The following is a 26,973-nucleotide window of genomic DNA, read 5'->3' on the forward strand; positions in this document are numbered from 1 at the left end:
CTCAATTTGTATATCCATATGAGGCCCATCAAGGACTGTGGTGTTTTGCAAGAGTAGTCCCTGACGAGCTGGGGAAAGTGGAGCAATTGGTATGGGCATTTGGAAATATTAGAACCCAGTTGTTGGGGGACTAAAGCTCTTAATCCCTCAGGGTTAAGCAGAGGGTAGAAAGAGGAAGGGGAAAATGAAATCAAGTTTGTAAAAATTAATTCTGGAAAAGATATTTTGGAAAGCTTGTAAAATGAGGTTGAAATTGTAAACATGTTTCCTGTGATAATAAATCTTAGTATACTAGGAGTAGCCAAAATCTTGAAGGGAGAAAGACAATTTTAGGCCACCCCTACCCCCCAGAAAACCCTTTATAATGCTATACCATAAATTTATGTAGAATTTTTCCTTATTTGGACCTTTATGGCTTTAAGTTGGGAGAAGGTGATAGACACATTGAGCATAAAAGCGTGTAGGTTCAGTGCTTATGGTAGTATTGGGATATATTGAATTCCTGGTATCTTTGGGGCATTTGTGTCTCATTGGGGTTTATTTTAGAAAGGACTCTTGACTACCTCTGGGCACTTTTTGAAGAGTTTGTTATGTTTTAAGGGATTGTGATTCTTTTCGCAGGTTGAAAATAATTCTTGAAACTGGACATTATGATCTCTCTACCTTCAACTTCTGCTAGTTTTCCTCTTGCCTTTATTCATTTTCTCTTTTTTTTCCCCCCACTTGATCTTTCAGCTTTAACTGCTGCCCTGCCCCCAAATATTGGAGTGTTTCCATAGTAATTCATTCTCCTCTCTCTACAGTTTTCCTTGGTCATCTCATGTACTCCACTATCCTCAATATGTCAGAGATTCCAGAACCTTTATATACCGCTTGTTTGGAAGTCATCTGGATTTATCTGCTTGTATGTCATATTCATAATTAATGTGGACATAACTGAATTCATTAGCCTCTCCCTCAGACATCTGTTATCTCCTGTAAACTCATTCTTGGCTAAATGGCATTAATATATATATCCAGTCTCCTGTGCCAGGAAATGGTGTTTGTAGGAGCTTATTCAGAGAATATAATTCTGAATATAAACAAAATTTTAGCCAGAAAGATGCCTTATCATAACATTGTTTTTTTTTTTTTTTTTAAGATTTTATCCATGTATTGATTTATTTTTTTAAGTAGGTTCCATGCCCATTGTGGGGCTTGAACTCATGACCCTGAGCTGAGATCAAGAGTCGCATGCTCTACCGGCTGAGCCAGCCAGGCACCCTTTAGTATTTTTTTTTTTTTTTGACACAGTGAGAGAGGGAACACAAACAGGGGGAGTGGGAGAAATATTTCACAGACAATAGAAATTATGTAGAATACTTAATGACATGAGAAGTTATAGGTACATAAATTTAGTGAAAAAAAATGCTTTTAAACAATATGTGTGCTGTGAATCCATAATCATTAAAATAAAACCGTATATGTATCTGTGTTTGTAGAAGAGTAAATATATAGGTGTTTGCATTAATTAATTCTGTGTGGAACAGTTACGGATGATTTTTATATTTTATTCTTTTTATTTACCTGTATTTTCTGGATTTGAAGAGTAAACTTGAACTATGTTTGTAATTCAGACATGTGGACAATTTGACCTCTCTTTTCCACCCCCAACTCTTGTTGATTTAGTCCAATGTCTCATTCACCTCAATTGCTGCATCAGTCCAGCTACTCATCATATTGGAATTAGACTGCCACAGCACCCCTCTTGCCTCCATTGCTCAGCTACCAGAGCTGTCTTCCTAAAAATCTTAGCTAGTTGGGTTCTTCCCTTGCTTAGCCCTCCAGTTTAAGTAGTTAAATGTTAAATCTCCAAAACCAACAAGAGTAGAATACATTTGAATGTTTTCCCTTGTTAAAATTTGGTCTGAAGACCTGCAGCCAACTGGAATTTGGCCAGCTCAAGACTTAATATAACATTTTCTCCTAACCCTAACAAAGTCACTTTTGACCAGATAGCTATGCCAGGTTTGGGGGGGTGGGGACGGGAGGAAGAAAGGGAGAGAGAAAATATAAATTGAACTCAGGCATTTCCAAATCTTTGCTCTTTGTCCCTTTGTTCTACCTCTGCAACCCATCACATTTTGCCCTTGCTGGGTATTTGTTTGTTTCTATTCAAGGGACAATTTACTGGTTTTCTTGAGTATTTAGTTAGAACAAATAGCCAAATAATGAAAATCCATCAGTTTTAGTGCCAATTATTATATCAGCAGATCCTATTAGGAGTATTTATTGAAGCATGTCATGCTAATAGTCCCAGAGTGTAATTATACTTGCAGATTTTTCTTGCTTTCAGGGAGTTTGTAACATGTTCCAGATGGTTAAATAGGAAAGAGTAGACATTTTGTACTGTCTTTTCAATTATGATTAAGAATTTGATGTTACATATTATGTTATCATTATTGCTTTTGTTAGATTTAAACATGAGAGGAATTTAAACAAAATGTGTTGGGTTTTTTTCTTTTTTTTTAAAATTTCTTAACTGTGGTCAACAATAAACAGGACCCATCATAGACACTTTTCCCCTGTTAAGTTGTTTAATTGCTTTAATTTAAGCATCATTAAAATGAGATAATTGCATCTTAACCAGTAATTCTTTTATGAATGTAGTCCTTAATTTATTCTTGGAAAGTATTTACTTGGGTTTGTTTTAGACTTAAAATTACATGGTGAACCTTCTTGAAAAAACTTACGTAAGACTGAAATAGAATAATTTTGCAAACTGTTGATGGTTCTTTGACCTTTTTCCACGAAGTGGTATGACCTTAGATTCAACATCAGTGGGACATGCACTTTAAATTTGCCAGTGATAAGTGATGACTTTTCATTCATCTTTTCATTCTCTTGTCTACCCTTCACTGACCATCCAGCTACTTTCATTTGAAAGGAAGTTTACCAAAGATTAGGCATATAGCATGTGAGCGTAGAATAGAATAGTTTGTGGGTCATGGGGATCCAGACCCATAAACTTCGGCTTCTTATGACCTCATATTAACCAGTTTGCTAACTGGTTAGTTGACTTGGAGAAATATGTTATTTTTCAATGAGAAATAGACTACTCTGTACCTCAGTTTAACCACCTGTATATTTTTGTAATGTAATTTGTGTGGATGGGGGAAAATTGGTCTTGACCCTTAGACTACCATTCTTTGTCCTTGAAGCTCTCTTCAGGATTTCTTGCATACAAGAAGACAAGCAGAAACAGCAACAGCAAACAAACAAACCATAAAAATATAATGCCAAAGTTATATTTTTGGTAATGAATACTGTAGACTATTCCTGAAAGATTTTGTAGGAATGAAGCAAGTAGTTTACATTCTGTATCATCCAGCAAAACTTACTTCCTGTAAGCTGCCTTTATTTTTTTTTTTAATTTTTTTTATTGTTATGTTAATCCCCATACATTACATCATTAGTTTTAGATATAGTGTTCCATGATTCATTGTTTGTGCATAACACCCAGTGCTCCATGCAGAACGTGCCCTCCTCAATACCCATCACCAGGCTAACCCATCCTCCCAACCCCCTCCCCTCTAGAACCCTCAGTTTGTTTTTCAGAGTCCATCGTCTCTCATGGTTCTTCCCCCCTCCGATTTCTCCCCCTTCATTCTTCCCCTCCTGCTACATTCTTCTTCTTCTTTTTTTCTTTCTTAACATATATTGCATTATTTGTTTCAGAGGTACAGATCTGAGATTCAACAGTCTTGCACAATTCACAGCGCTCCTGTAAGCTGCCTTTAAATATCTTTGTTCATTCTCAGCCTTTCCTATTCCTTACTAAGCTGCCACCTTTCTACCTCTTCTTGACCTTCTCTCCTCCAAACAGCCTTCTCAGCCTCTGCAGACTCTTCAGTCTTCCTCATACCTGGTCTACAGATTCTTTAGTTTTTCCAGGTAAAATTCTTATCCTTTCTATAAAATTCTTTAAATTCCTTCCCAGCAAGATCAAAGGTAGCCTAAACTGAGACTTAAGAAAAGCATGTCTTTGGGGAGATTCTGTTCATCTTGCTATAATAAACTGGCATTAAATTGGGATTTCTATTTTCATGGCTTTTGCCAAGTTTTATATAGTTTGGTGTGTTTAGCATGTACAACAACTGTCATGATAAAGTTATTAACCATTCAAGTTTATGAGTCTGTCTGGGAATATGGAAAACAATATGGGCAAATTTAATTCTTATTTTTGTGTGTGTTTGTTTTAAAGATTTATTTATTTGAGAGAGAGGGAGCATGGGTGCACACATGGGGGAAGGGGCAGAGGGAGAGAATCTTCAGGCAGACCCTGCGCTGAGTGGGGAGTGCATGTGGGGATCTATTTTACGACCCATGAGATCATGACCTGAGCCAAAACCAAGAGTCAAATGCTTAACTGACTGAGCCACCCATGTGCCCCTGTGTGTAATTTTAAAATGTTTTATATATTCCCTGTGCCATATGTAAAAATTTGATTTTCTACAAAGGAGATGTTTAGGTGGGATTAATTTTTAAAAGAATGATTCAGGGGCACCTGGGTGGCTCAGTCAGTTGAGCATCAGACTCTTGATTTCAGCTCAGGTCGTGATCTCAGGGTCCTGAGACTGAGCTCTGTGCTCAGCAGGGAGTCTGCTTATAGTTTCTCTCTCTCCCTCTCTCTCTGTCCCCCCTCCCCTCCACTTGAATTCTCTCTCTCAAATAAATAAATCTTTAAAAAAATAAAAGAATGGTTCACACTAGGATTTCATTGAATGAAATATTTTAGCTTTGCATGTAAAGAATGAGATTTGATCTATAAATTTAATATATGCAAGACCTTTCCAGGCATATCTATATGAGTTAGATGTATGTGATGAAATTTAGGCTAATTAGGGAAAATATCTGTCTGGTAGGTGGGAAGAGATGATAACAGGATATTTGAAAAGCAATTCTATTTTGAATTCCTGATACCATCTTTCATCTGGTTAACTAAGCTAGAAATTTTCCTTACATCTCTCTCTTTTATCCACTGCACTTTCCTCATTAGGCGGAAGGGGGTTGTGACTGTGACTCCCATAATCATGGGGCCCCAGAGTTTACTTATCCATTGACCCCTTGCCTAGAATATGACATTTGAAACATCTAGAAAATTGCAACAACGGTACTTCATTTCTCATCTTTCCTGAGGTTTCCTTTGTCCCCTAAATATATATCTGGTATATTTAAAATCTCTTTATTTTTCTGTTTTCCCTTAGAATACTTTAACCACCACACCCCTGAACATGGGTCCTGTTTGTAGATTCAGATTTTATTTTTTGGTATATGTTCAGGCAAGTTTCTAAGCAGAGCTCATGAATTTGCATTCCCCATGGGTCCAATTTGTTACAGATCTCTGTATTCCTGTATCCTAGGAGGCTCCGTTAGGAATTAATACACACCTTTGTCTCATTTCCCCAAACCTAATGTTTGACCTTACTCTGTTAGCTGACTATCAAGTTCTGTTTGCAGCATGATAGGCACATGGTAGTACTCATGATACCTCTAGTCCCCATGTATTTTGACCCATTAACTATTGAGAGGAAGATGCTCAGCCACTTCTAGGAAGTCAGGCTGAATTAATTTACCTGTCTAGCAAAATGGATGATGAATGTAGGAGAAGGAGAGCCATATAGCAGTTGGACCTCTTAGTGCACATTGTCCACACCTGCCAGTTACATAGCTAGTTAGTGTACTAGAGTTTGACGAAAATAAGAATTTTCTTCCCTTCTGGGGAGGAGGAAGGGTAGCTGCAATGGCAAAAGTTTCTGAAACCAGCCTTTCTAAGCCTCAGCACGATTGGCACTGTGGGTCATATAAGTCTTTGTTGTGGGGGCTGACCTGTACATCATAGGATTTTCAGAAGCATCTCTGGCCTCTACCCACTAGATACAAGTAGCATTCCCATACTCCAAGTTGTGACAAGCAAAAATGCCCCTGGAGGGAATTAAAGGTCCCAGTTGAGAGCAGCTGCCCTACAATTAATGCACTTTTGATTATATGATGAGGACAGATTCTTTGAAGGTGGATTGCTTTTTATGTACATTTTAATTATTTTGGTAACTCCAGAAAGGCAGTACCAATTTACATACCTTTTTTTTTAAAAAAATATATTATTTATTTATTTGAGAGAGAGAATGAGTGGGGGCGGGGAGAGAGACACAGGCTCCTCGCTGAACAGGGAGCCTGATGCGGGGCTCGATCCCAGGACTCTGGGACCATGACCTGAATCAAGGGCAGACACTTAACTGACTGAGCCACCCAGGCCCCCCCCATTTACATTCCTAACAATGATGTGGGACATTGCATAATTCCCTAGACTCTCACTAATGCCGGATTTTGTCAGTCTTTTAGCTTTACCAGCCTAGTAGATGAGAAATTACTTTTCCTTAATTTTAATTTAATCCAAACAGTTATTAATTAGGTTGGATGTATTCTTACTTTTATTGTCCAATTATATATCATCTAATGTGCATTACTTTTTTAATTCTTTGCCCATTTTTCTGGGATTAACTTAGTCACTTGTGGGATTATGAAATTGTTTTCATTGTTTTTTGGTCAAAATTACCATGTTTTCTTTATGGTTTCTCACTTAATTTATAACTAGCTTTATGCCCATATGTTTCCCAGTATTGAAGTTATTCAAGTATTGAAATGTATATAAGATACTCGATAGATTTTTAAATTAAATTGAGCATAGAAGAACACTAGTACTTGTCTAAGGAAACAGAATGTACGTGTGTGTGTGTTCATGTGTGCATGAATATGTGTGTGTATGTTCCTGTGCGTTTACATGGGCATTGAAGAAAAGAGGGCTAGACTGAGCACATTTACCAGACATTGGAAAGATAATTGAGAAGCTGAAGACAACCAGGAGAGTGTAGTTTCTTATGATGTGTATGAAAGCTCAAAGAGAATACTGACTTTAGGATGGACAGAAGGTTCACCTCAAATCTCCCTAACCAAATTTTGTAAGGTCAAATAAGTGATAAGGGTTCAAAGCGTTAAAAGGAGTTAGAGGTGACAATTCAGAGAAGTGATATAATGAGAAGGATATAGGAGGCTTAAATTTCAGAGTCTAAGTAACATGGGATTTTGAAATCTAGGTGTAGGTTGGTGGGAGAGCCCAGCTTATATGGATTATCTATTGCACTTTATAATTTTTTCCATGTATATTGGGAAATTTCTGTTCTTTAGTATTCCTGGATGTCATCTTATTTTTCCTTCCCATGCTCTGGATGGCCATCTTTTCCTTTGAACACACCTTTGCCCTCTTCCTTAAGAACAGAGAAAGAGATAGTAAGTATATATCTAGAGCAAAAATTCTCAAAATAAGGTCTGCAGATTCCTGGGGGTCTGCATTAGTCTGCTTAGGTTGCCAGAACAGAATACCACAGACTTTGTGGCTTAAACAACAAAATGTATTTTCTCAATATTCTGGGCACTGGAAGTTCAGTGTTAAGGTGCTGGCAGTATTGGTTACTGGTGAAGCCTTTTCTTCCTGGTTTGCAGAAGACCACGTTTTCACTGTGTCTTCCCATGGCCTTTCCTCTGTGAGTATACTTCTGGTGTCTCTTCCTTTTCTCATAAGGACATTAACCTTAATTAGCTCCTTAAAGACCCTATCTCTAAAAATACAGTCACATTGGGGGTTAGGGTGTCAACATACAAATTTTGGGGAGACAAAATTCAATCCGTAACAGGGTCCCAAGATCTTTTCATGGGGTCTACAACATCCAAATGTTTTTGTTTTTTGTTTTTTTTTAAGATTTTATTTATTTATTTGTCAGAGAGAGAGAGCACAAGCTGGGGGAGTGGCAGGCAGAGGGAGAAGCAGGTTCCCTGCTGAGCAAGGAGCCTGATGCGGGACTCGATCCCAGGACCCTGGGATCATGACCTGAGCTGATGGCAGACGCTTAACCAGCTGAGCCACCCAGGTGTCCCTACAACATCCAAATGGTTTTATGAATAATACTAAGATGTTATTTGCCTTTTCTAATGCATAGACATTTTCATTGAGGGTACAAAAATAATGGAAGGTAAATCTGGTAGCTTACCACAAATCAGGGCAGGGGTACTCGACTATATTTGTGATCTTTATCTTCTTCAGTGCTACATATTTGCAGTAAAGAAAAAAATAGGTTATTAAAGGGCTATTAAGTATTCTAAAATTTGCTTAGTTTTTATTTATAATACAATAAATATTGATAACCTATATAAATTAAATCTCTTTTCAGTCCTCTAAAATTTTTTAAATTTCTTTTTCTTGTCTGATTGCTGTGGCTAGGACTTCCAGTACTATGTTGAATAAAAGTGGTGAGAGAGGACATCCTTGTCTTGTTCCTGATCTTAGGGGAAAAGCGCTCAGGTTTTCACCATTGAGTATGATGTCTGCTTTGGGTTTTTCATATATGGCCTGTATTATGTTGAGGTATATTTGCTCTAAACCTACTTTGTTGAAAGTTTTTATCATGAATGGATGTTGTACTTTGTCAGATGCTTTTTCTGAATCTGTTGAGATGATCATATGGTTTTTGTCTTTTCTCTTGTTAATGTGATGTATCATGGTGAATGTTGTTTTTTTTTTTTTTTAATGTATTGTTGAATTTGGCTTGGAATTCTCAATTTTTAAAAGTGTAAAGGAGAGGTGACAATTCAGAGAAGTGATAGTGGAGAGAGAGAGAAAGAGGGAGAGAGAGGATAGTGGGGGGAGGAGCAGAGGGAGAGGAACAGGCAGACTCCCCACCGAGCAAAGAGCCTGACTCAGGGCTCAGTCCTCTGACCCTGAGATCATGACCTGAGCTGAAATCAAGAGCTGGATGATTAACTGACTGAGCCACCCAGGTGCCCGGGAGCAGAGGCTCTTTGCGCCGAGTTTTTCACACATACTATGACATCATTCATTTCTGAAATCATTTTGGGATGAAGGTTTTTTTTTTTTTTTTTTACAAACTGTTTATTTTCCGTCAACCTTTTCCATTTCTATTTCCATTTTGTTTGCCTTTGTGGAAGAGCAGCTTAAGACCACTCAGTGTTGGTTGTTCCTACCCATTCAGTGGCCTGAGCAGTGGGAGCTGCAGACCAGTCTTCAGTGGCCGGCTGGGCGCTCCAGTCTTCAGTAGGGAACTGCTGAATAGGCACTGAGGGCACCTGCACGCCTTCAGACCAGTCTGCGACTTCAGGCTGAGTAGCAGTGAACTCAGGAGCTGGAGCCGTCCATTCACCCTGAAGTTCCTCCTTGGTCACAGCCTTTTCAGCAGCGGCCTGCTCTTCCTTTTCAATCTCTTCAGGATCTCTGTAGAAGTAGAGATCAGGCATGACCTCCCATGGTGTTCACCGGAAATGGTGCCACGCATGCAAAGAGCTTCCCTGGCCAGCATCCACCACATCAGACCCACTGAGTGAGCTCCCTTGTTGTTGCGAGGGATGGCAATGTCCACATAGCGCAGAGGAGAGTCTGTGTTACACAGAGCAATGGTAGGCAGGTTAACATAGGATGCCTCTGTAAGAGGCTGGTTGGTGGTCAGCCCTGGGATCAGTAACCACCAGAAGTCTCGGCTCCCGGAAGGCTGCCTGGATCTGGTTAGTGAAGGTTCCAGTAGTGAAGCAGCCGGCAATAGGAGTGACTCCGGTAGCAGCAGCAAATTTCAGCACAGCTCGCTGGCCAGTATTCCTGGGCGATACGACACTGACATCAGCTGGGTTTTCAATGGCAACAATGGCACGAGCTGCCAGCAGAAGCTTCTCCCAGGTTCTCTTCAGATTTATGATGTAGATACCATCACTTTTCCTTTTGTAGATGTACTGTTTCATTTGAAAGTCAAGGTTGGTGCCACCTAAATGGGTTTCTACTGCAAGGAATTTGAGGACATCCTCCTCCTTCATTTGCAGGACATCAAGGGCTAAAGACATTGTGAAAGTAGTCTCGGCTCAGACATTACCCTCACATATAAACTGGCCTTAATCACTCCATCTGATATGTAAAAGTAGCTCCCCTTGTAACTCTACCTCAAATTATTGTTTTATTTACTGATCTTTTCCTCTCACTGGAATGTGAGCTTTGAAGAGTGGGAACTTCATCTCTCTTGTTTCCTGCCACACCCAAGCACCTGCTGTAGTGCTTACCACACATCGGGCGCTTAAATATGTGAGGATTGAACCACTCTGCCTGTTACAAAAGAAATGATGTGTACTGAGTAAAAGAAATAATAAAAAAAATATTTTATAATCTGATTTTAAAATACCTTATAATGTGTATTACCTGTTTTTTGAAGTCATGAGGCTAGGTGTCTGGTTATTGTCTGCCCCCCCGGTCCCGAAGATACCGTGCATGCCACTATATGGAAATTGATAGTTAAATGTAACTGTAGATGGAATTACTTATTAAAACCTCTAAGCACATATGCAGGTCACTTCTCTATTTTAAAAGGTAATATGTAATTTTGAAATATTACAAAAAGAAACAAATATCTAGATACAAGCATTTTTATTGGTTAACTTTAGTGAGTATCTATTCTTTGCTACCCTTGAGAGGTACAAAGAGGTAGTAAGACTGTCTTTCTGTTGACAGTGTGTGGAGTAAACCGAGCCCGCACTTAGAAAAATGTGTAATGCAAACACTCATCTGATAAAGTATATGCCAGTTTTAACTGTTACCTAAAGTGATCTAACCTGTGTTTTGTAAAATGCCATCTTAGTACAATGCCGTCTTCTAACACATTTAAACCTGTATTGGGAATTAAAATCCTGTCTGAGCATCCCACCATAGTGTTTTGGAGATTTAGAACAGCTTAGTTTTGATAGTCTTCAACAGCTGCCTTCTGATTCAGTAAAGTTGCTCTTCAAGAAAGAACTAAACACTTGTAGTTTAGGTGTTACATTTCATTTTTAGCTCTTTGAATGTGGACTCTCTCCAACATCCTGGTGTTTTCTCTCGCCTTGTAGCAAAAACAGAGAGATAAATTATATTGCAGAATGTTGCCACAGAAATGGGCTTTCTCCAATTAGTAGAGACTAATCCAGCAGGTTTACTACTTTCAGCTTTCTTTTACCCATGTGTTCTCACCCTCAAACCTGTGCCTAATCCCTTATGTTAACAATCTAGTGTACCCCCCGTCATGCCAGTGATACTGCTCTTGGATTTGTTTAGAAAGATGTAATGTCCTTTGACCAGTTTAATGATCCACGTTCTCTTTAAGCTTTTAACTGCATTACTATTGTTGAATTGGAATAGGTTCAGTAATAACATAATTTAACCTTTTAAAATGTTGTGTACCTACTCTGTGCAAGTTAAAAAACATCCATCTAGGAGCTTAAAGTCTAGTGAGGGAGATAGGCAATAAGCACATAATCACACAAATAGGTTAATATAAATTTTGCAAAATGCTAAGAAGGAGAAGTAGAAAGTGCTATTAAAGTATAAGGAAGGGCTGATTTAGATTACTGTGGTAAGAGTAGTAGAGTTTTAGCTGAAGCTTGAACAGTGAATAGGAATTGGGCAGGTAAAGAAAATAAGAGTTTATTTGCAAGAGAGAATATATTATATTGAAGGCCATGGAGTGGGGAGGAAAGACTGGGGAATAGGTAGGAACTCAGGAAGGATGAGTGCTGCTAAAACATACCATGCTATGGGAAGAGTGGCTATGTCATGAGTTTGGGATTTTATTATAAGTGAGATAAAACCTTATGGAAGGGGTTTAAACAGGAATAGGATATCAGACTTGTACGTATGTGGACGATGACTTATTTTTGAAATAGGCTAGATGGAGCATGGTGATTGAGTACAATATAGGATGTGACAGTGGAAAAGATTTCAAAGGTGATATCTGGGTTTCTGTGGTAGCATTGGGTGAGTGTGAAGGTACCTTTTTTTTTTCCCCTCCGGATAGGGAATAGCCAAGGAAAAGAATATAGAGGAGTTTAGTTTGGAACTTCTTAATAAATAGGCAGATGCTTATAGGTATGGAGCTTAAAATAGAGCATAAAAATAGTAGGAGCATTCTTTTGCGAATAAGTTGTGTTCAAAATAGATGTGTTTATATGACATCCAGAAGAGAGATTAAACTTAGTTGGCTATGGTCTATTAATCATTTCACAGTGTTTACCATGTGCCAGGCATCATTTTAAACAACTTAAAAATATTGTTTACTCTCCTAACAACTTTGGAATAGGTACAGTATTATTCTGCTTTTTTGTAGAGCAGGAAACTAAGGCATGGAGAGGTTAAGATCAGAAAGTTAGTGATGGTGGAGTTGAGCTCCAGAATCCATACTTGTAACCATAATGCAATATGTCTCAGTTATAAGAAGGGAATGTAGTTGCCTATAGGCAGATATGGATAGCTAAAGCTCAGTTAATTTCACGGGTGTGAGGTTTTATTCTATCAGTATGCTGGCGTTTACTAATCTATTATTGATGGGCATTTGGGTTCTTACCATTTTTTGTTCTCATAAACAATGCTGGCATGAACATCTTTCTTCATACCTCTTACCCACATACACAAAGAATTTCCTTGGAGTCACAGTTCTCTTTAATGCTGGGTGCACTCAGAATTCTTGCTCCTACGAAGATTTATTTCCCGGCTGGAGTCCCCTTGGATCTCATGCTTTTACCACGGAGCAACAGTTTTCATATCTTTCCAACATAATACAATTTCTTCTAACAACACCCATGAATTTACCCAGATATTTTTAGACATCCAAAAATTATGTGAAGAGGTGGTTTTTTTCTGGAGAGAGATGACCAGGTTTTCATAAAAGCATTTTGTAATCATAAGAGCAATGAAGTCAGCCTTCTAAAAATCAAAGATTAATAAGGAAAAATAAGTAAATATTGCCATCCTATTAAAAAAATAAACAACTTCATCTTTAAAGTCTTTTTTTAGGCCTCCTCTTCATAGTGTTAATAAGAAAAAACAAATAGATGGAGATGTTAAATAAACAAACTTTACATACATTTTTAAATTATTTTTTTAACATTAATATGGCTGGCTTGATTTCAAATTTTATTTAAATTATTTTTGCCTTTGATTTGGAGAGCATGACTCTTGCATGATCAGTAGGAGGAGGATTGGTAGCATCATTCTTTCTTTCTTCTGTGAAAACCTTACAGTCTCTCTTAAGGAAAAAAAACCCATTTCGCTCAAAGTTTTAGGTGCTACCTTCTTTCTTAAATTTTATTTGGGGTAGAATTAATAAGAACAGAGAAGTTACTATGGAATCTTAACTGTGTAAACCAAAGTAATTTCTAATCGCCACTAGTGTTAATGGTTTATCTATAATGACCCACTACAGGACTGCAGCATAGCTAACTGAAGCTAGTGCCATCACACCCAGATTTTGACTAACATTATCCCTTTCTCTCCTCATCAAAAAGCACATCATAAAGAAGAAGAGTTAAAATTATGTTGTAATAATGATAACCTTGAATCTGCACTAATTTTATGGAAGTAATGACTGTATAAACATTGTAATTTTAAGTGTTATTAGTAATAGGTTACTTTCATCACACTTCACTGTTATGGTATGTGGGCTGGGGGAGAGAATCTACTGCCCTTAGAGATTTGAAAGTTTCTTTTACTTCCTCACAGAGAAGAGAACAGTAGACCACAGATTCTTTTGATACTCATCTCACAAGGTAACAGTTGATAACGGAAGGTGGATTTTTTTCTGCTTTCCCAAAGTCAGAATCCATGGTATCAGCTAATGTGTATGAAGAGACGGTCCTTTGATCTAAAGCTGGTCCTTTTTAAAACTTTCCTAATTAACTGTTGTATAGGCCTTACTGCCTGTTGTTAGTTCTCTTTCTGTCATACCATTCATTATGTTATTGAGCAATTTCAATGGTTGATCGGTTCTTGAGAATGTCAGGATGGTGGATTTTAAAATTGTCAGAAAGATTAAGGTGTAAATAACATACATGAAGCAAAACTTTGAAAAGATTATGAAATAACAGGATGATTGAAAATAAACAAATAAAATATTACCAATAATAACATAGTATTTGATTCCAGGTAAAGGTGGTGGGTTGAGCACACAGTTAATATTGTTCCCTCCCCAAACCACAGTTAAGTTAAACAACAACAAAAATAAAGTCAATAAGGGTTGTTGTTGGGTTGTTTTTAGTCATAAATCCAGAGATGTAGGAGAATTGGAGAAAAATAGGGGGAATTTTTCAAGGCCAGAAAACAGCTAGATGAGCGGTAGCAATCTTGTTAAACCTAGGAAAGCCCAGTTTTACAAGGAGAAAGCTAAGGACTGATGGAATTTGTACTGGTGAATCTCCAAAGGGCTCAGGCAGTGGTAGTATGGTGTAACTTTGAAAGTGGAAGGTGAAGAAGGGTAAGGAACTAAAATAAGGAGGATTGTTTAAAAGATGTTTAAGAAACAGTTCATTGGGGCACCTGGGTGGCTCAGTCGTTTGGGCATCCAACTCTTGATTTCAGCTCAAGTCATGATCTCAGAGTCTTGAGATCGAGCCCCATGTCAGGCTCTGCACTGGGCATGGAGCCTGCTTGAGATTCTCTCTCTCCCTCTCCCCACCTCTAAAAAAAAAAAGAAGAAGAAGAAGAAATAGCTAGATGCCTGGATCTTCTTCACTCTTTGCCACTGTTCTAATGAACTGCTCCTATCTTGACAGGTATATTCTCTGGATTAAAACAGAGGGCTGCTGGGCTAGTGGACAACAGGGGGATTAAATGAGCATTGGCATTTTGAATGATGAGAGCCCCTGCCCTCTTCTCTGTCATTGGCTTCCCAAACTGAGGCCTTTATCCTACAGGCAGGAACAGGAAGAATCTTCTATGAAGAATATGACTAGCCCATTAATAAAGGCAAAAAGAACTGTACATAAATATTGTACTGTATTTGGTCAATTTGTTTCTTATGGAGTACAGGCTCTAACAGTTCTGAAACTACTTTGTATGTATGCAGGTGTTGAACAAATAAGTAAATAAGTGGTAGATAAGGGGAACCAGGTTTCTCACATCACTATTTGTACTCTTAACGAAGAGCCTGCCCAGGTTGCCCTGTCGTGAAGGTCACAGTCAATAGCCCCACATACTTAATTAGAGCTTTAAATGAACTTTTTATTCCCAAAGATCTAAATACCATGAAGCATCTAAGGAAAGCACCTACTATGAATAACGGAAACCAAAATAAGTAAATCTAGAATACAAAACAACTTGCTGAAAACAGACTATATAGCCAAGAAAATTTTATGTATATGTACATACATACACACACATACACATCCAGCCATATATAGATATATATGCATATACACACATACATATATACATATACCATATGTGTGTATAAAATATCTTCAGCAAGATGGGATGCTACATCTGTAAAGCAAGAATAAGATATTTTAAAAAGAGCATTCAGAAAACAAAGAATTCTTATAAATTAAGAATATGTAGCAGAGAAAAACTCAATAGAAGTATTGGACAGTGAATGAGGAAAATTGTTTAGAAAGTAGAGTAAAAAGGAAAAGAAATGATAAACAGGAGATTGAAGAAAATAAGAAGATGAATCTAGGAGGGTCAACTTACTAGTGTTAGGAGTTCCAAAAAGAGAGAACAGAATAAATGAAGGGAAAGAAAAAAATAAATAGTATAATTCAAGAAAATTTCTCAGAACTAAAAGTGCCTATTGGGTGCCCAGCATAAAGGAAGAGAAGAGACCAATACCAGTTCACATAATAGGATATCCACATAGTCAACTAAGATGCTCAGTCTCCGTAATAGTCAAGGAAATTCAAATTGAAATGAAATCCCATTTTCATCCATTAGACTGTTAAAAAATAAAGTCTGATGGTATCAGGTGTTGGAAAGAATGTGGGGGAAATGGTTCTTATACATCGCTAGTGGGAGTATGAAACAACCATTTTGGCAAGCAGTTTGAGGAATGGTGAGTAGAGTGGAAGATATGTAGCTACTGTAACTCAAAAATACACTCCTGGGTATTGCCATTAGAAATTCTTGCACTTGTGCATATGAAAATATGAGCAAGAAGCCATGTACAAGAACACTCATTGAGGTATTATCTGTAAAAATGAAAATTTGCAGACCACTTAAATACAGGAATGGCTGAGACCAGGTATATTCACATATATGTATGAATGAAACCCATATGTATGCACACTTCAGCAAGGATAGAGCTCCAAAATGTAATGCATGAAATCAACAAAATGCAGGATTTATGTGTAGTATACAGTTAAAACACATTTTAAAATACAAAACATTAGTGTGTACTGTTTATGAATACACACGTACATATTCAGAAAGAGATGTACTAAATTCATGACAATGGTTATCTCTATCAAAGGGAGGGGGGATGAACAGAGTGGGCTCTGTGTCAGTATGGGGACTTCTGATTTATTGATAGTGCTTCATTTCTTAAAGAAGAAAAAAATATAAAAAGTTTACATGTTGTTAAGTCTGAGGATAATCCCATAGATATTTATTTGTTCTATTTCTCTATATATTTTTAATTTCTGGCTCTGTACCTCTGCCTAACTCCAAATAACAAAGGAAGACTATTTAATAGATTTCCTTTTTACTCTTTCTGTGTGGTAGGTGCATGATAGGTGCTCTTCTATCAGCTGGCTTCCTCATTTGATTCTTAGATTGAATTTAAGAAATTAAATTAATAATTAAATTAAAGGAATTGAGGTGCTGCATTAACCAGAACTTGTGCCAGAATCCAGCATTGGAAGCAGATAATGAAAACAGAAAGGCCTTATGCAGGAGGAGAAAAATGGAACCAGTAGTTGAAAGCCTTCAGCCATGCTCAGCTATCATGGGGGGGTCTAGTAGGAGTTTGTACTATCCATATCAGATCTCCTACTCTGGATTCCTCTGGATCGGGGGAGGGGTGGTGAGGAAAGACTTAAAATACTGAGCTGTTGATAGCACAGATAATAACATAGCAATCACTGGCGTATAGAATATTTGAATCACTGTATTATACACCTGGAACTAATATAACACTATTCAACTATACTGGAATTAAATTAAATGAAAAAAAAATCACTGGAGAGATACATTTTATTTTTTAATTTTTTAAAACATTTTATTTATTTGAGAGAGAGAGAGAGCGCAAGCGAGCTCGAGCAGTGGGGAGGGGCAGAGGGTGAAGGAGAAGCTGACTCCCTGCAGCCCGACGTGGGGCTGGATCCCAGGACCCTGAGATCATGAGATCATGGGACCTGAGCTAAAGGCAGCCCCTTAACCAATTGAGGCACCCAGGAGCCCCAAGGAGAGATACATTTTAAGAGAGCTCATTGATTTCACAGTAATAATAAACATCAGATTATCAGAACTGTCCTTTTTCTCAATATTTCTTCATATCCCTCCTGTCTTCTTAGGTCCTCTGTGTCACCTGTCTCCTGGTTCCATATTTTTAAATTCTCATTGTATACATATCTTTTTTGAATATGGATTTATTGTGTGCTTTTCCATCTTTATGCAGTTTCTAAATGACTGTGCTCAACCTCCCCCTTAGCATTGCTTTCACATTCCCTCATATGGTTGACCATGAATCCATCAGGACCCTAAATCGTTAGCAGGATCCATCTGGCTTCAGTTACTGCTTGGTTTTGAAGAAGTGCCCATAAAAACTCTCCAGTTTTATAGAAGAGAGTGACATTATGTGGCAAAGATTATACCTGCACGATTAAGTATGCAGGTGATTTGGGGGGTTGCTCTTTCTTGGAAGCCAAATACTGACAGAACCTAAGTTTACGGATGACTGGATGAGCAACGCCATCATTGCCGGGAGTCAGTTGTTATTTACCAATTCCTACACAGATTACCTAGGAAAAATTCAAAGATAAAGTGCTTCACAAATGGAAGAACACACAAAATCATATCAGGAGGATTGAAATGAATTGTTTCAAGAAAATGTTCGAGGGCGCAGTTTATTACAAATGCAAATAAGCTAGATATATAAAGTGAGAAAACTTCAAATAGAATGTAAATTGGGCTAATCTAACTATAAATCCTTTAACAGTTTTAACTGTAAGTCAATATGAAAAACTAGTTCGTTTCTTCGAGTTTTTGAATTGTGGGTTTAAATCAAGAGAAGAAAAATCTTGAAACTATAAAAAGCACTTAGTTTAGAGGGACTAGAAGGGGTAAGCACTTTTGGATCCAGGTAATAAGATCACCTAGTTTTCTAATATTAAACATTTCACTTCAATATGGAATTAAGCATTCGGGGAAATCATGAGTTAGAGAAAACAATTTTTATATAAAAAGAAAAAGCCCAAAACAAGCATTAAAAAAAAACTATTACAAATGTAAAACAAAAGAAAAATAGATTTGTATTTATTGATAGTATAATGTACTAACTATACATAAAGTAAACCACTAATTTTATTTTTGAACATATGAATTAATTTGGGGGGAGAATTGAATCTTGGTGAACCCATGAAAATATTCAATCCCTCTATTTTTGAGGGGGTCTTTTTTAGTTTCAGCAATGTTATAAAAATTTTTTTTTTAATTTTATTTATTTATTTTGAGAGAGAGAGAGAGGGTGCAAGCCAGGGGAGGGGCAGAGGCATAGGGAGAAGGAGGAAGCGGACTCCCTCTGAGCGGGGAGCCCCACAAAGGGCTTAATCTCAGGACCCTGAGATCATGATGTGAGCCGAAATCACGAGTCGGATGCCAACTGAGCCCCCCAGGTGCCCCAGCAATGTTATAAAATGTAAGTGTATAGGTCTTGCATATCTTTTGTTTAATTCTAAGTTTTCTGTTTTTTGATGCTATTACAAATTTGTTTTGCATTTTATTTTCCAGTCGTGGTTGTATAGAAACACAATTGATTTTTGTAGACTCACCTTGTGTCCTACAGTTTTGCCAAATCACATATTAATTCTAGTAATCATTTTTCAGATTCCTTAGAATTATGTACCAAAAAATGATTTTTAAGTGAATAAAGACAATTTTAATTCTTCCTCTCTGAGTTTCCGTTTATTTCCTTTTCTTATTGCATTGAATAGGACCTTCAGTACATCCATTACAATAATGAAGTGGCTGTGGGGTGCCTGGCTGGCTCCATCAGTGGAGCGTGTGACTCTTGATCTCAGGGTTGGGGGTTTGGGCCCCACATTGGGTGTAGAGATTACTTAAAAATTAAAAAAGTAATGAAGTGGTTAGAGTGAACAGTCTTGCCTTGTTCCCAATATTAGGAGAACTCCCAGTATTTCACCATTATATAAAATACTAGCTGTAAAGTTTTTCATTCATCCTCTTTATCAGATTGAAGGAGTTACCTTTAATTCTTAGCTTGCTGAGAATTTTATCATTGGTAGGTGAATTTTGTCAGATTTTTTTCTGTATCTATTGAAATGTTTATATGCTTTTTATTCTGTTAATATGGTAAATCACATTAATTAATACTTGAATTTTAAACCAACCTTATAACATTTCTTGGATAAACCACAATGATCATGGTATATTACCCTTTTTTTTTAAATTTATTTTTCATTATGTTCAGTTAGCCAGCATATAGTACATCGTAAGTTCTTGTTGTAGTGTTCAGTGATTCATTAGTTGTGTATAACACCCAGTGCTCATCCCAACACCTGCCCTCCTTAATACCCATCACCCGGTTACCCCATCCCCCCACCCCCTTCCCTTCTGTAACCCTCAGTTTGTTTCCCAGAGTCCAGAGTCTCTCATTATTGGTCTCCCTCTCTGATTTCTTCCCATTCAGTTTTCCCTCCCTTCCCCCATCGTCCTCTGCTGTACTCCTTATGAGTGAAACCATATGATAATTGTCTTTCTCTGCTTGACTTATTTCACTTAGCATAATATCCTCCATCCATCCATGTTGTTCCATCCGTGTTGATGCAAATGGTGGGTATTCATCCTTTCTGATGGCTGAGTAATATTCCATTGTATATATATACACCACATCTTCTTTATCCATTCGCCTATTGAAGGCATCTTGGTTCCTTCCATAGTTTGGCTGTTGTGGGCATTGCTGCTATGAACATTGGGGTGAATGTGCCCCTTCTTTTTACTACATCTGTATCTTTGGGGTAAATACCTAGTAGTGCAATTGCTGGGTCATAGGGTAGCTCTATTTTTAACGTCTTGAGGAACCTCCATACTGTTTTCCAGAGGGGCTGTACCAGCTTGCATTCCCCCCAGCAGTGCAAGAGGGTTCCCCCTTTTCCACAACCTCGCCAACACTTGTTTTTTTCCTGTCTTGTTAATTTAAGAGAAAATATTTGCAAATGACATTTGCAAATGACCAGCTATTCTAGCTGGTGTAAGGTGGTGTCTCATTGTGGTTTTGATTTGTATTTCCCTGATGACTAGTGATGTTGTACATTTTTTCATGTATCTGTTAGCCATTTGTATGTCTTCTTTGGAGAAGTGTCTGTTCATGTCTTTTGCCTATTTCTTGACTGGATCATTTGTTTTTTGGGTGTTTTTTTTTTTTTTTTTTGAGATTTTATTTATTTGTTTGACAGAGAGACCGCGAGAGAGGGAACACAAGCAGGGGGAGTGGGAGAGGGAGAAGCAGGCTTCCCGCTGAGCAGGAGCCCCATGTGGGTTGAGCCCAGGACACTGGGATCATGACCTGAGCCAAAGGCAGACGCTTAACGACTGAGCCACCCAGGCGCCCCTGTTTTTTGAGTGTTGAGTTTGATAAGTTCTTTATAGATTTTGGGTATCAGCCCTTTATCCGAAATGTCATTTGCAAATATCTTCTCTTATATATATTATCAATTTATTGTTTTGCATCTGTATTCATGAGGCTGATTTTCTTTTCTGGTAATATCTTTGTCAAGTTTTGGTATTAGGGATTTGCTTATTTATTTTTTTTAAAGATTTTATTTATTTTTCCACAGAGAGAGAGAGACAGCGAGAGAGGGAACACAAGCAGGGGGAGTGGGAGAGGGAGAAGCAGGCTTCCTGCTGAGCAGGGAGCCCGATGTGGGACTCGATCCCAGGACACTGGGATCATGACCTGAGCTGAAGGCAGACGCTTAATGACTGAGCCACCCAGGCTCCCGGGATTTGCTTATTTAATAAAACAAGTTGGGGAGTATCTCCCTTCTTTTTTCTAGAAAGTATGTGTGGGAAGAGTTCTCTTAAGGGAAAATTATACGTGTGTACATCTCATCAGTATGGTTCCTTTCTTTCAGTGATCAAATCCCCTACATTTCTGCCTATTGTTAGTCACTTTTCAATGTCTTTGAACAGTCCTTTTTAATATTTTGTCCAGAGTTAATAACTGTTATCTGTGGGCAAGTTTAGTCCAATATAAGATAGTCCATCATTACTGGAACCAGAGCTCAACAAATTTTATTTTTAAGTGTTATGAATGTAAAGAGTTTGTAAAGTTTTTCAACAAAAAATTTGAAAGTAATATATCATAGTAACTTTAATGCATAGTGAGAAGTATTACAGAAATCAAAGGAAGTATTCAATGTAAACTGAAAATACGAACAATCAGTGTTTTAAGTAAAAAGAAGGATAAACATACAAATGCAGCCAGAAAAAATTTTTAAAAGACATATAAATGGCTCTTTCAGAAGATTAAGGGCAGAATATAATTATGTATTATCTAAGTAGCAGTCTTTTATTTATTTATTTATTTGACAGAGAGAGAGAGAGAGATAGTGAGAGCAGGAACACAAGCAGGGGGAGTGGGAGAGGGAGAAGCAGGCTTCCCGCCGAGCAGGGAGCCCGATGTGGGGCTCGATCCCAGGACTCTGGGATCATGACCTGAGCTGAAGGCAGATGCTTAATGACCTAGCCACCCATGCGCCCTACCTAAGTAGCAGTCTTAAATAGGAATACATATCTAATCACCAGAAAGGACTTCAGCTGTAAAATCATCTTAGTCCATTGTCTATTGGAAGAATTTCTCCATATGGCCTTAAAAGTTGTATTTTTTTTCTTTACGCAGCATTTTTGACCTTTGTCATTTCTTAGAGAATAAAATGGCAATCTAACCTCCCTTCTGCTTTTACTTTTTTTCTTCTCCTTTTAGTTGTTTGCGTAATTGGCCTTAAATGAGGTGAGAGTGAAGAAACTAGAGCCATCTCTGGAAACCTCACTACCCCACTCCCCTGGAAGGTACCCTCCGGAGTACTAGATTTGACCATATCTGTTTTGAGGACTCATTATGAACAAAGAAGTCTCCCAGGTGGGAATGTAGCTCTGTTTTTAAAGAACTTTGTCTCTACAAAAAGTATGGAGGGAACATGATTACCTGTTGACTCTTTTTGTTAATGGAAATAATGTGTTTAATTTGAGAGCTTCAAGGTTATTATAAAACATGTGCTGACATTCCTAAAGGAAAATGTTAGAGAAGTTCTATATTATGTTTTATGAACCACTTTAATGCATGTTGAAACGAATATAGGACTTATATCAATATTTTACAATGAGATCCTCATTATTGAATTAAAAATGGCAAGCAGAAAAACTATACTGAACCATCCCTAGATTTGACCTATATATTTCTAACATGTATGCAGTCATTAAATCTATATTTGGTGCTCTTTTTTTTTTATATTTGGGAATTTTTACATAGTTGTTTTCTAAGAGTTTGTGAGCTGCGTACTTATACTAGTACTTGTGAATCCATGAACATGATAATGATCACAGCCTGTAGTTAGAAAAATAAACATTCACCAAGCCAGGACAGTAGGTAAAAAGCTGAAGATTAATCAGAAACTGATAAATCAGTAAGTGGAAGACTTCCAGCAGGAAGTTTTTTAAATTAACAGATTATACATTATACAGATAAAACTTACAAATTTTTAAGTGTAGAACTCTTGAGTTATCATGTGCCAAACATATTTGTTAAACAGGTTAAGAAGTAGAACAATATCAGCATTTCAGAAACTCCCCTCATCCCTGTCCCAGCTGCACACCACCCAGTCACTTTAAAGGAGAAGGTTGTCACCATCGAGAGTAATGGCTGTCAACTTGAAGAGTGGGGTTCAACAATCATCGAAGTTAAAGGCAGTTAAATTTAGTTGGCTGGCAAGCAACACCTGTGTTTGGAATAAACAGTGAATTTGGGAGATGGAAGCGAGACTATTTGTTGGCAGAGAGCTTTAACGCAGGGACTGGAGGTACAAAATGACTTGAGAAGATAATTCATTTGATCCTGCTACTTCTCACTTTAAAATTTCATTGGTTTCTAGAACACACTCCAGATTTCTGGCTTTTATGAACTGGTGATACATTGTATTTATTAACTTATATTTTCTGTTATTTGAAATCAGACTAATTCTCAATAAAGAGAGAGAAATGAGTTAATAAACTCTTTTGAATATTAAAAAGCCATTTTGCAGAGTAGGATGTATTATAATTCAGAGAAATTTTAATCACATAGGAGAGCCCTCTCTCTAAGAGTTTTCAGGAAGAGAATGTTATACCATGACTTTATGAAAGAGAAAGAGAGAGAAAACAGAATGATCTAATGATTGATCTTTGCCGTGGGTGTCTTTTTCTGTAGCTCATTGTTCATTGAGTGACTCTGAGAAAATCCTTTTTCTTCATATCACAATGAAAACTTTTTTCTATTTCCCCTTAACATTTATCAAAAACAATTTTAAACCTGTTACATAGTTGCAAGGTTGGTGTGCCCATTGTCCACTATCACCAGTTGTAAACATTTTGTTATCATTTACTTTCTCTCTTTGTGTATTTACTCCTATTTTTGCTCCTCCTCTCCCGCCACCACCACTATGATGACAATGAATCATTTGAGAATAAGTTGTAGACATTTATGATCTTCCACTCCTAAATATTCAATATGTTTCTCCTACTTAACCACAATATAATAATGAAATTCAGGAAACATTTTCATTTTTGTTACTATTTAGTTTATAGTTCATATTAGAAATTTATCAGTCGTCTGATCCAGAATCACACATTGCGCAGTTGTTACAGCTATTTGGTTTCTTAACCTGGAGTTCTTTATCAGCTTTTCTTTGTCTTCCATAAAACTGGCATTTTGGAAGAGGACGGGCCACCTGTTTTGTACAGTAGCACTCATTTGGAGCTTGATATGTCTTTCCATCTGTGTTCCTTTCTAAAGAGACTATGATGTGGGACTTTGGAGATTCATAGATTTGTTAACTGAGAACCTTGTCTGGTAGAACAAGGCCTATAAAGATTTTTTTCAGGAGAAAGTCTGTTAAAACATGGTAGGAGCCCCAGATTCCAAAAGGTAGAATCCTAAAGATGATTTGGATGTTATTGAAAAGAATTTTATATGTGTATGTATACATATAATCTTAAAATCCAAAACTAGGGTTTGTAATGGCAAAATTTTTTATCTTAAAGAAATAGCACATTTACATTTTATTTTTATTACTATTTTTTAAAGATTTTATTTATTTATTTGACAGAGAGAGAGAAACAGTGAGAGAGGGAACGCAAGCAGGGGGAGTGGGAGAGGGAGAAGCAGGCTTCCTGCTGAGCAGGAAGCCCTATGCCGGGCTCAATCCCAGGACACTGGGACCATGACTTGAGCTGAAGGCAGACACCCAACGACTGAGCCACCCAGGCGTCCCGCACATTTACATTTTAAAGTGAATTACATCTTACAGGAAAGAGTTGTTTTATATTATAATGGCAAGAGAAGTCAGGATTAGATACATAATCAATTTTATTTATGTGTAATGTTTGGACTAAGAATTGAGAAGACTCTCTGTTCGTGTGTTTGAAATTCTTGTAAATACCACCCAGGTTTCTAGAAGTGGCATAATTTAATGTCAGCTTTTCTGGGAAAACTAAGGAAGAAGGATTTTAGCTTAGAAGCAAAAGCAAAAGTTGGGAGTCTATTGTTGGCTTTTCTGCTTATCAGTTATATGACTGTAGTTTAGTTATATAAGTTAAAGCATAGTCAGAATCTGGAACGAACTACCCAAAAATGATTTTTACCTCTACCGCTTGACGAAGTTGAGCAGATTAAATAATGTTTCTGTGCCTTGGTTTCCTCATTTCTGAAATGGATTATAGTATTATCCGTCTCATATTTTATGAGTGAATGAATTAGTAAGGTTTATGAGTAAATAAGTTAGATGCTTAGAACAATGATTGGCATATAATAAATCCTATGTAAGTGTTGATCATCATCATCATTTTCATCATTGTTATCATCATCGTTATTGTCATTATCATTGTCAGACAGTACTTTATCAGTAAGATAAAACTGTTGGAACTCAGCGATTCTGTAAGTAGAAATAATAATAATACATACTTCATAGAGCAGTTGTGAGGAATAAGTGAGTTAATACATAGAAAATGCATAAACACTCTCTATATATTATTAAATTGTTATGTCCTTTAAATGCATATTAATAGGCCTCTTTTTTTGTGAACCTTTTTTATTGTTCCTCTCAAATTCTTTGTTACTGACTTCATACTGTGCAAGTGAAAACAGGCAAGGTGGGCGTTTTGTGTATTCTTAAGTGGCCTATAGTCAAAAAATTTGAGAAGCAGTGCACTAGATGACAATTGCTAGGGTTCCTCTGATTCTGAAAGTTTGCATTATTTTCCATTGATTCTGGAATATAACCATTATTTTCATAGTTATTCTGTTGAGAACACTGGAAAGTGAAATTTGAATTTCACTTGTTTAGAGTTATCCTTTTGTTGAGCATTGCACTGGAAGGAATATAGCTAGTTCAATTAGTATGATCATTGAGGAAGTGTTAATGCTTTTTGACCAGCTATTCACCTGAAATGCTTGGGGATTTTTTTTTTTTTTTTCATTTCCCAATGGGTCTTAATAAGGTTTTTGCCAAAAAAAAAAAAATGAATCAAGTGAGATGACTTAAGTTTTAATTTTAAGCTAGGCTTTAAAAAGTACATATTCTTCTATAAATCTGGGCAGTGAAGATTGTATGTACATTTATATTGTGATTTTATTCATGTCCCTTCTGCTGCAGTTGGGGGGATGACCCTGAAATTAACTGGAGGTTTACCTGACTTAATCATTTTCTAGTGCCCTCAAAATGTAATTCCATTGTTTTGGCAAATAATTGACATGCAGCTCTATTACTTTGGTACTTCTGTTACCTTTTAACTTTAAGGATCAAATTTTAGTATATATATTTTTTTTTTATTGGTTTATATATGTACATTTAACCATACTGTATTCCGAAATGAGTTTCTGAAATATTTGAGGAAAATTGAACAACTTCTGATCAGGGGCTTAGCCCTTTATTTTAGATATTGGAATATTTTTTTAAAGATTTATTTATCTATTTTAGAGAGAGCATGCGCGCATGCATGTGAGCAGGGGGAGGGGCAAAGGGAGGGGGGGAGAGAGAAACTCAAGCGGACTCCATGCCAAGCACAATCTCATCATCCTGAGATCATGACCTGAGCCAAAACCAAGAGTCAGGTGCTTAACCGACTGAGCCACCCAGGTGCCCCTAGATATTGGAATAATTTTATGTGGTAAATGTGATTTTGGTTTTGGATAATCATCTGTGAATTATCTTTGTCTAATGCTGATCTTCATTCTCTTCTGGCCACAGCTTCTAGCTGATTTTCTGCTCATTAGTATTTGAATCTGAGAGACGGAAGAGAGAGACAGTGAAATTTTTATCACTTAGTTTTGTCTCTCTGATCACCATTTTCATTTTTTAAGGCTGTTACTTTGCTAAACTATTTTTTTTATAAACTTTTCTCCTGTGCATGTGCAAGTGAATAACACTTATTTTGTTGTTTACACAGTTAGAGAGCTGTGGTCAGGAAGACTGATTTTAATCTCTTTTTTATTTATTTTAAGAAATACCAATATATTTCCCACAAGTTAGAATGATATAGAACTAATTTTTGGAAGATGTGTACAGTGTATCTACAATTACCCAATGTTGTACAATTACCCAATGTTGTACAATAACTGGAATCATCCAATTTCATGGATTTGCAAGGAAATGTTGAAG

General features: G+C 37.1%; 1 protein-coding gene and 1 pseudogene across 12 annotated transcripts in view; one reads left to right on the plus strand and one right to left on the minus strand.

The window, feature by feature from the left end:
- The window catches only part of NCOA1 (nuclear receptor coactivator 1), a 240,107-nt gene that overhangs the window by 111,507 nt on the left and 101,627 nt on the right, over window positions 1–26,973 (plus strand). For 2 of the 12 annotated variants that reach the window (XM_032391539.1, XM_032391540.1), the window contains one exon: window positions 22,047–22,202. The exons of the other annotated variants lie outside the window; for them this stretch is intronic. The gene's annotated coding sequence lies outside the window, so the exon portion shown is untranslated. The remainder of the gene's footprint in view (window positions 1–22,046; window positions 22,203–26,973) is intronic. 12 annotated transcript variants of the gene reach the window in all.
- LOC116623994 lies at window positions 8,826–12,903 on the minus strand (annotated as a pseudogene).

Source organism: Phoca vitulina, unplaced genomic scaffold (genome assembly GCF_004348235.1).
Source record: "Phoca vitulina isolate PV1807 unplaced genomic scaffold, GSC_HSeal_1.0 scaffold63, whole genome shotgun sequence".
NCBI lineage: Eukaryota > Metazoa > Chordata > Mammalia > Carnivora > Phocidae > Phoca > Phoca vitulina.